The 10,543-nt window shown below is 42.4% G+C and overlaps 1 long non-coding RNA gene across 1 annotated transcript; it reads right to left on the bottom strand.

Annotated features, from left to right (window-relative positions):
• Positions 1-2,269: 2,269 nt before the first annotated feature.
• On the bottom strand, positions 2,270-10,355 carry LOC122613973. The gene is made up of 3 exons (XR_006325713.1): positions 9,961-10,355; positions 3,436-4,833; positions 2,270-2,384 (listed from the first exon to the last, which is right to left on the bottom strand). It is a non-coding gene; the product is annotated as an uncharacterized LOC122613973 (long non-coding RNA).
• Between the last annotated feature and the right edge of the window lie 188 nt (positions 10,356-10,543).

Raw genomic sequence — 10,543 nt, 5'->3', positions numbered from 1 at the left:
CCACCACTGGGGGGTCTAAGTTTTGTAATAAAATTTTTGACATAGGCGTGAACTTTATAGAACAACGGGCCAAAATGACTGCTCAGTGCTGGAATGGCGGGCAGTAAAAGACAAAACACGCTCATGCAGTCAAAAGCCAAAAGAAAAAGGCCAGCACTCACCTACACACTCACACACACACACACGCACGCAAGGCGGGCCATTAAATTGAAAAACACCTTGGCCAAAACGGTCGACTACGTCGGACTGCAGTCGAAAGGCAGAGAAGCACAAAAGCCGAGCACTTAACTTATTACACGGACGGCATTCCGTGGCAGCGAACGGGCTAAAATGCCCGGTCCAAGCCAAGCTGCCACTGCGAAACCCGACTTGGCCAACACGGAGCGGAAGTGCTTAGTTTGCTGGCGAAATATGCAAGCTATTCGCTACATCGCACTGCCATCGTTCAGTGCACGGGGAGAATGGGATGCTCAAGAAGATTAAATCAAATTGTAAATTCATGACAAGTAAAGTATTTGTATAGTTAGTTTCCAAGTAAAGTAGTTAAGAAGTAAAGATATATCCCAATCTTGAACTACTCGTAATGTTCTTACCAGAATGGCAAGCGAATATGAGCCAATTAGTTGGTAATATTTTCTCACAGTGCAGGGGATAGTTGCTGCTCTTCCGGTTGCCACGCAGCAAACACGAGCGTTGAGCAACAGCAATCAGCGAGAACGGGACGTGTGTAGGTGGCAATGCAAATGGGAATGCAAAACGCTAGAATGCTACAACGCTACATAGAATGCTAGGTTGGTGGATGGTGGATGGTAGATGGCAAATGCTGAATTGCAGGCAAGTCAGCAGCAGCAGCTGGGCTGCATTATTCGGTAAATCATCAGGAGAATTGCCAGGGGAGTTATCTGAAGGCGGCGCGGTCGCAAAGTCCCTGACATATGAGTGCACATGAGCTCGCAGCTCATGAATATGGCTGCACAGCCAACGGCATTGCCATATTGCCACATAAGCTGGCAAACTTGGCCAACTCGAAGTTTTCCCAGCTCAAGTTCCTCGCAAATCGAAGCTAATTGAGTGGCAATAAAGTTCAGCGTTCTTGAACTGGCAGCCACCCATTAAAACTGGCATTTTTCACACGCGGCAAAGTCTTAAGTGTCACTGGCAGCATTCTTTAATTAACTATATTATAGTTTCCAAGTTTAATTGAACGCATTAAGCAAAAACTAAACTGTTTGAGTTTGATATAAAAAGGCTATATACAAATAAATGTCGAGAACGAACTCAAGTGGACTTTGCTTTGATAAATTGTTCAGATAAATTGTTCAACTACAATCAAATTTTCATGCCAATAAAACTCAGGAAAAGCTCGCGCATTTTATCTCTTAAATCCTCATCTCAGTTAGTTTTCTATGCAGCATTTTTGCCATGAACTTGAAAATGCTGAAGAGAATCGAGCATAATTGGAATTTTTATGAGGCAGCTGGTTGTGCAGGCTAAGGAAATTGAGTTGTAATTCCTTAGAAGTTGGCCAAGCATTGTGTACGAAACTCCTCGCACTTTTGCCTTTTGTTTTAAATAACTTGGCTACAAATACACGGCGCTTTTGTTTTTCTTTCGAGCCGCACTCGCGGTCAATTTGGCCCCAAGTCTCCCATTTACTTGGGGCCATTCCCACCCACTCCCTGGGTTTACTTTAACTTGGCCCGTTATTTAGCTCATGGCCAAGCAAACTCACACACACACACACTTACACTGACAGACCGGCCTCTTGACTGGCCGCTGGCACGCCCCTCCGCCCACTGACGCCCACAACAGCCGCACACAGCCCCGAAACTCACTCCATGGAGCGTCAATTGCAGGCAGAGTTTTTCCTTTGTCCACTTGAGGTCTGCATAAATGCAATTGCACTTGCCTTACACAACGAGAAAATGGGAGGTAGTTGCTTTTTCATGATCCTAAATAATGCTGAGTGTATGAATGGTGAAAGACCTTGTCTAAGGGCAGTATTATCAAGGAATTTAGAAGCAGTTGAGCAGCTTTTACAATTTAAATGAATCATATCACTGGAGAGCCTCGGCAGTTAACGAAATGTGGCCAATGCTTTTGGGCCGTGCAATCGGAAGCCGTCAGAAGCCCAAAGCCCCTTTAAGCCCGTCAACTGAATGGTAAGTGAGTGTGCTTTGCCGTCATTTGGACAGTCAAGTGGCCCGGCGGATTGAGTTTTAGCTTTGTTAGTGGTACCTACCTGTCGTCCGTGGGCTTGTACGTCACGATGTACTTCTCGATGGGATGTGCCTTCAGATCGATTTGCGTCTGCCACGACACTCGGACCGCCGTGGGCGTGAGGAACGTAACGGTTATGTTCTCCGGCGTGGCCGGAATGGTGCCTATTATAGGGATAATTGCTTGTTATTATGCCATTATCGTACTGTAAATGCCCGTGCTACGCATATACACATATACTCGCACATAGTGCTTTATAGTACAAACACTAGCCAAGTTTATGCGTCTGGGGATTTACGGGATTTGGTTTGAGCCGTATCGTAAAGACGTCAGCCCTTAAGTTGTGTCATAAAATTGGGAGCTTTGCGAATATTCTTCACCATATCTCTTGGCCCTCGAAGCAGATTACATTCGTCACTCGAGTTGTCAATCTTTTATCAATTGACCATTTGTGGTCTCTTACCACTTCTGATGCTTTTCAAGTTGTCTTGATTTAGATAGTTATTTAATAGGTATTATTTGGTTGTTGGGAAACATAAAACATTCTAAGCCAAATGCATTCATTTAGTATAAGCTGGTGGATAACCAAATACTGCATAAACTAAAACGTGTGTTTGGCACAAATTTCTAATTTATTTAGAAGCTTAACTAAAACTACAAATCTCAATGCTGAAAACATCTTATTTTATGCTTTTAATTGTCGTTCGACCTCAATTCTATATTCTAAATGCAGCTTTGGTAAATTTATTTTAAATTTGACTGCTTACTTGTCTATTAAAGTTTAGCAAAAGCTGAAGATATACAAACAATTTCGCTAACTGATTAGTTGGTTTTCAATAGAGACAATTTGCCATAAAATATAAATTGGCCTGACCTGAATTCTTTTATACCTTGCTGCATATCTAAGACAATAAATACGGAGTAGTTAGATTGCCAGACATTGCTAAAGATAAACCCAAGTTGAACTGGCTGACCCTGGAGGAAACTTATAAGGAGGTGGTAAAAAGTCGTCTAAAAGTCGTTGGGCAAACGAATAATCGCTGATGGAGCACTATTCTGAGCCCAAAGTAAAGGGCTTTGTTGGTGTCAACAGCTTGAGCTGCTTAGGGTTAAGGTATCGCAGGACATGACATTGTTGCTCCAAATTATTACGACTTCTTTGGGAGGATTTAGGACCCTAAATTCACGGACTTGGGATCTGCTCTTCGTACTCACCCGCTAGGCAAGCGTTAACAAACAGCACAGCTATGAGCACAAACATGCTTTCGAATGAATCCTGCTTTTGCTTTTGTTGGCGGGCGCTTTGTTTTTCTTGCTTTGCTGCTTTTCCTGTTTTTCCTGCTGCTGTTGGAACTTTCCCTTTTTTTCTCTGTGGGCGGTTTACCTCTTTGCTACGGTTTCCGCTTGGCTAATTCGTTGTTGCAGTTTCGGGTTTTTCCCCACAAAATAGTTGCGCTTCCTTTTTTTGCTTTGGGGTTTATTTTTAAAATAATCTAACTAAACATAAAATCAGTCTTGCTTTGTGCCCAGCACACTTTCTTTTCGTGTTTTGCGATGCCTTTAATCGAGTTTCAAATTTTCAATAGTGCAGCTGCAGCGCTTCCGTTTCCTGCTAATTGACTTTGTCAATGACATTTGCATGAAAAGTTTTTCCCGTGTATTTATGTCCTTGCGGGGGTTGTGGAGGGGGGAGCTTGGGGAATTTATGCGTGTATATTTTTATAACACATTTTTATGGCTCTCCGTGTGCGTTCGTCTCTCCGGTGTCTCCGGTTTGAATCGTCATCGAATCGAATCGAGTCGAATAGAATCGCATTTGATGTACGTTCCGATAGTGTGCTATATTATATAGTTGGGGATCTGGGAAGGCGGGGGCACTGGGAGTTGGGTAAGTGGGATGAGTGGGGTAAGTGGGCTGAGTGGTGTGAGTGGGGATATAGCAGTAGTAGTAGTTTTTCCGTTTCGTGCTCGCCTCTGTTCAACTGGGGAATTATTCACATTGCGTTCGCTTTTTGTTTTTGTATTTATTCTTTTTATTTTTATTTTGCTTCTGCTTCTGCGGCTTGTGTTATTATTCCTTGCTGTTCATTGCTTTTTGGTGTTGTTGTTGTGTTGTTGTTGCTGCTGCTGCTCGACTTTATAAAAATCAATAAAAAGCGACTTTTTGTCTGACAGCCGTTGATTTGGATGGCAGCCTAAGTGAGTTTTTGTTCTGCTTCCGATTGTGTGTTTCTATTGAGGTTTCAATTTGGGCTAGGGTTTGGGCTTTGAGTTTTGGGTTCTTCTGCTCTGTTGCTTTCCGCCCCTACTAAAGCACATATATATAAATATATATTTACGAAATGAATTCAGGGAGAACAGGCCCTAAAAGCGACCACCTGTCGTCGCCTGTCGCTTTGGTCCTTTTGTAATTCCTGCGGTTTCCTGCTGTCAATTTTATTTAGTCTGTTACACTTTGTATTTTGTTAACAATTCCGGCATAATTGGCAAAGCACTTGGCCCGCATTTTCGTCGACCTGTGATTTTTCTGATTCAATTTTGGCGTTTGTTTTTCCTCGGCGCTGCTTTCGGCTTGCGGTTAATTATGGCCAAATGTTTTCGGCTGTGAGGAGGCTGCAATAAATCAGAATGGCATTAATGGCTTGCGGCAAAATATGCGCATATATTTGTGCAAAAACTATACCACTAACCACTGTGTGTGTGTGTGTGTGTGTGTGTGTGTGTGTGTGTGTTTCTGTGCAACATTTACATTAATTATAATGAGCTGTGTTCTCAACTCAATCACAATTAAGCGAACACGACTCATTCGTTATTCATTAACCAGATCGAAGCAAAGAAAACAGAAACGAAACGCAATTACATTATGTGCTGCATACTTTTTGGGGCTCTGCCTCCGAATTTAATTGGCATTGCGCATACGCCATGTGGACAACCTTAGCTCCGAAATACACACCCAAACTAACCCTAACCCCACACACACAAACGAACACACACAGACTGACTACACACGCATACCTAATGTGCTATACATAATCCCACATTCAATCCATGTTTCATCTGCATCAGACAATTCAATTTGTGGATTTCCCCGATCATGCATGAGTTTTGCGGAGAATTTCCCTTTGTGTTTTCAGATTTTCGATTAGCATGCACGGCTGGAAACTATGTGGTCAACATGTGCGGTCTGCGTTTTTCCTTTTGCTTTTTTGATCCGCTTTTTTTAGACTTTTAGCCCCGCAACCTGTTGATGGTGTAAATTTTTTCGTTTATTGGCGCCGTTTACTCTGATTTGGCGCTTCTCACGAAACGAAAGCAATAACATATTACATTTCTTTTCACTGACATTCCAAAGAAATAACGAAACCCAGCGGACTGTGGCCGATTTCACTTGCTCGAAAAACCAATTGGGAGCACTGCCATCAAATGTCTGTAAAAAAAGGGACCCATGTTTTATGGCCAATATTGAAGAGGAAAAGTCCTGATGGGACCTGCAATCGAAGTTGGCTATAAATCTCTTCTATTACTTCAAACGTATAAAGTGCGCGCAAATAGACGACATAAAGTTGCACAAAGTTAGACTTATTAAATGTTTGTAAGTATGGACAAACAGAGAGTACAGCACTTCATAAAGGTCGTTAAAACTTGATTTCTTCAGCTTTATGCTTAATACTTGGAGTATTAGGTTAAGTGAGCGATAATCTCTTAATACATCAAATTGCTGTCGAGGGCCATTCAACTTTTCGCCATATCTCAGAAAAATGAGTGTTTGCACTTAAGTAAATAACAGCATTTAGCAGCTGTCATTGTCCAAGGATAATTGGGATTACTCTCGCTGACTGGACACTCTTATCTTTTGGCCAGCAACCGACCACGCCCACCGCCTTCATGTACGCCCCTTGACCAGCGACGGGCCACCGCTCGATACTCATTAAATTTATGCATTTATGTCTCATTCTTGTCGGTCGAGAGACCCTTAAAAGTTTTATGAACTTTTGGCATACACTTTGGCATGCTCGAGGCTTTCGGGAACAAGATAGCAACAGCCATGAGAGAATGTGTAATGAGTGAGCGCACACGCTTTGCAATTTAAATGATAATTTTTAAACGCAAAACGAAGTAAATACGGAATAAAGCTTAAAAATTCCAAAACTGGAGTGTTTGGATTGGGTATACGGCCAAAAGAAATGCATAAAAGCGACATGACAGCGTTCTGAATAAGACATTAAATTATCAAAATTCCAAAGAAAAGAATTTCATTAAGGCGTTGAAAGAAAACCAAGCAGGATGACGTGACAACTGCTTGAATATTAAAATGAAGTTCAAAATGGTACATATGTATGTATGACTGCTGGAGTTTTGCAAAGGGTGTGCAAATACGAAATTAAATTTACATGTTGCCATTAATAATTTAAATAACATATGAAGCGATTATGAAGCTGGAGAGTGTAGCATTAAGAAAGCGAATGGAGAGATATGTGAAACTGTGTTGACGCGGTTAAGCGCAAATTCGAAATTAAATTTAAAAATTCAAAAAGTGTGTTGCTAATTGAACGGGGGAATAATAAAACAGAGCCCCAAAGAGCTGACGCATCGTCGGCGGGGGCAGACAGGTGGAGGTTGAATGGGTTAAACTGGGTGAAAGCGGGTGAAAATGGGTGGTTGCCTGGTGCTGGCATTCTGTGGAAATTGGGGAGCGAGTGCATGCATTCCCGCAGTGGAAAATAAGTAGGTGAAAGCAGTTACCGTTAAACGAAAATGGCGGCTAGTACGCGCTGTCGCTTTCGCTTTCGGTTTCGCTTTCGCCAACGCTCTTAATTATAACGACGTCACATGCACAAAGCCACTCTCTCACACACACACACACACAAAGAAACACAAAGACACACACACACATGAAAACAAACAAGCGCACACACGTCAGTTGATAATTTTCTGGTTTTTTATTGCATACTCTGCGGCGCAGGGACTCCTTTGGCATTTGGCGCGTCTGTTTGGCTTAGCTGCCAACTGGCGGACTCGGGATTGTCAGCCGGGCAGACAATAAATCAATCAGCTGTGCCAACATCCAATTCCTGCGCAGACAATGCTCCAATGCTCCCATGCCGCCGCGCCATATATTCCCAGCCCGGCATATTGGTAGTCGCGTGTGGCGCGGTGTGTGAGCGCTATTAACAAAAAGGTCAACTTGGCCGCTACAATTGAAGCCCGAAAGCCGAGAGGCACAGCCAAAAGGAAAGGAATGGCTAGGAAAGGAAAGGAAAGGGCTAGGGGATGTGGGAAATACCGGGCAAAGGCTTGTGTGTGTGCTGCGCTCCAGCTTTTACACCGGTGCACACTGCTCGAAAGTCAACATTTGACCTGGAACTAATGACTAAACTGGCAAGCCAACATGGCGGATGAGCAATAATGCCAGCCAAAGTGACACATAAAGCCTATCTGTGCGTGTCTCGGCAGCTGCAATTTAAAATGAGTTCATAATTTATATCTAGCTTACATAGGTGTATTTTGAGTAAAATTGTAAGTTAATGTTTGAAATTAGAAAGTGAGCTGAATCTGTAGATCAACAACTTATGATCAAACATTTTACTTAAGCCCTAAACAAATTGGAGTCTTGTGGTGCACTCTGAAATTTCTCCCAGTGCAGAGTGTATATTTGAACAAGTGCGAGCACTGGTGTGTGTAAGTGAAACGTTTCGGAGCGAAAGAGAGGGCGAAGGAAAGGGCGGGCGCATGCTATTATGTCCTGGCTGTAAAACAAAAAAGAAAAGGCTAGAGAAAATAAGGGAAAACACTTGACTCCAATTTCGGCGAGATTTTCCACAGCTATGCTGGGATGCCGAGGATGGCGGAAGATCGCTGATGAAAGGAGTGCAGTGTGAGGAGGGGGGAAATCAGGGAAACAGGCTGCCAAGGACGATGATAAAAAATTAAGCGCGTGATGGGGGGCTAAAGTGGGCTTTAATTGAGTACTACTTTCAGCTTAAAGCTCGCGAGCATAAAGAGCTGATAAAAAATAATTGAAGCAATGAAAGACCAAAATGGAAAATGTTTTTCTTTCTTTCTGCAATGCGCAGCTGAGTGTGGGAATGCTGAAAGTTATAAAACAAAGAAAAATAGTTAAGAAACACATTGAAAATAAAAGCAGTTGAATGCTTCTTTCGTTTCAAATAACTAATGAGATACCCTCAATTCCAATGGCTAAGTTACTCATATATGTACATAATATTCCAAATTATAATATTATGATCTTGTTAGGCAGGAATTTTTAATTGTACTCAAGTTTTAATTGGATACTCAAAATGATAGCTATCCTTGTGTACACACTTCAGCTAATTAGGAGCTACATAATGAGAGAACTTCACGTTGTTACGCACTTTTCGACTTTTTGATCGATTTCCTCATGCTGTGTTCATTTAGGCGTAAACTCATTCGCTTACAATGAAATGTTGTTTATTTACAGATCGCTAATGAGCACAAGCACAAGCAACTTTCAGCGATGAAGAAATTTCCATTTTTAATCGGTCAAACTTTGCGGCATTTTGCTCGACTTCGTGCAAGTCCACAAATACGCGGAGCGAGTCGTGTTAATATATATACATATATATATATAGAATCGGTGCATATATATCTAGATGTACTGCCACATGGTGGAGCAATGCACGCAATGCGACGACTGTGGTTGCGACGGATTTAAATTTAAACGAACATTTACGTTTTCCGGGCATTTTGCCGCCGATCCGATTTTCATTTGACCTGTTCTAGTTGCGGTGAATGTGCGGATATCTGTATACATACATACATACATACATACTGCCCGTGGGATTCTTTGTGGAAAACGATTTGTTTATAATAACCTACTACGTGCGACTCGCTATGGTTCGAATGGCCAAATAAAACAGGGGAAATTGAGAACTGGAAAAGATTTACAGCAGTGCAAGGGCGAGGTATTAACCCACACAAAAATTCAAAAACAGCCAGGTTAATTGTGAATTCGCTGCTTGTTTTCGCCAAACAAACGAAACAGGAGCATTAAAATTACTTTTTAATTGCCACAGCTGTGCTGCTGCTACTTTTCAGGTTGAGTTCGCTGGCTGACAGAGTCCATTAGGCCATTTTCCATTCCATTTCATTTGCGTTTTCATCGCGCATTTCCCCCCCACTTCCGTTTCTGATTTTCGCCATTTAATTGGCTTAAAATTCAGTCGCCTTCTTGAGAAGAGCCGCAAAGGACTCAGTACACAGGACTCAGTACTCAGTTCTCACTGTTAATTGAGCGACTGTCACAAAATCACAAACACACCTACATATGTATGAACACAGAAAAGAAATTCGGAGATCTCATTATATGAAATGCAACACGAAGGTATTTTTCTGCCCAAACATTGATAATTTCACAATAGTTTACCAATTATTTGAGAAAGACGTGACAGCACTCAAGTCGTAAATCGATAGAAAATAATAAAAGCGCCATAGAGCATTTTAATAGCTTGTCTAGATCAATAATATTATTAATTACAATGTAACTTTGCGTATAAACTAGTTTCCAACTAACTGTTACATTTAAAAAAGGAACAAATTGCTTTAGACAAATGATAACTGTGTGGAAATTGTTTCGCAGTGGACAAACAAAAGTTTCAACAGCTCGCGGCACGCTTGAAATCTGCAAAACACACACAATCCAGCCATCAACGGCTGTGTACACTGTCACACAATTTGCAAGTTTCTTTTTTTTGTATTTACTTTTTGCCGTCGGACTCTGGTTAACCGGCTCAGCCACCTGCTAGTGACACGCCTCTCCGGCTCGCCGCCTCCTCCGTGCGGGTCGCGCGCCTGGATACAATACTGATTCTGATTCTGAATCGGACGTGGATGCGGATGTGGATGCGGATTCGGAATCCCAGTCCCAGTCTCTGGCCCGATCCCTACGCGCAATCAGAGCTGGAAAGGCGTGCATCCACTGATAACGGCGAAAACAAACACTTCACTGCGCTCGGTTCTCAGTGCTCAGTTCTCAGTGGGCTGTTGTCTGCACTCGGTTCTCTGCCCGATTAACTGTGCTTTGGAGCCACTGCCTTTCGCTTGCGCTTTTGCTTTCGCTTTCACTTCCGTTTCCGGTTTCCGTTTGCTCGTTGTGCTGCGGCCGACGCGAAAACTACTACTGAAATGGACAGCGGAAAATGAAAACGAAACTGAACCGAAAAAGCCGAGAGAGAAAGCTTTTCACGCCAGCGGTGCACGGAATGGAAATGCCCTGTTGACTGTTTTATGGCTAAATCGGATGGATCGGGTTTACTTGAAGTAATCATCTAATATAATAACCTTA

The sequence above is a fragment of the Drosophila teissieri genome, chromosome 2R, assembly GCF_016746235.2.
Source record: "Drosophila teissieri strain GT53w chromosome 2R, Prin_Dtei_1.1, whole genome shotgun sequence".
NCBI classification, from domain to species: domain Eukaryota; kingdom Metazoa; phylum Arthropoda; class Insecta; order Diptera; family Drosophilidae; genus Drosophila; species Drosophila teissieri.
This window is presented reverse-complemented; position numbering and strand designations above follow the sequence as displayed.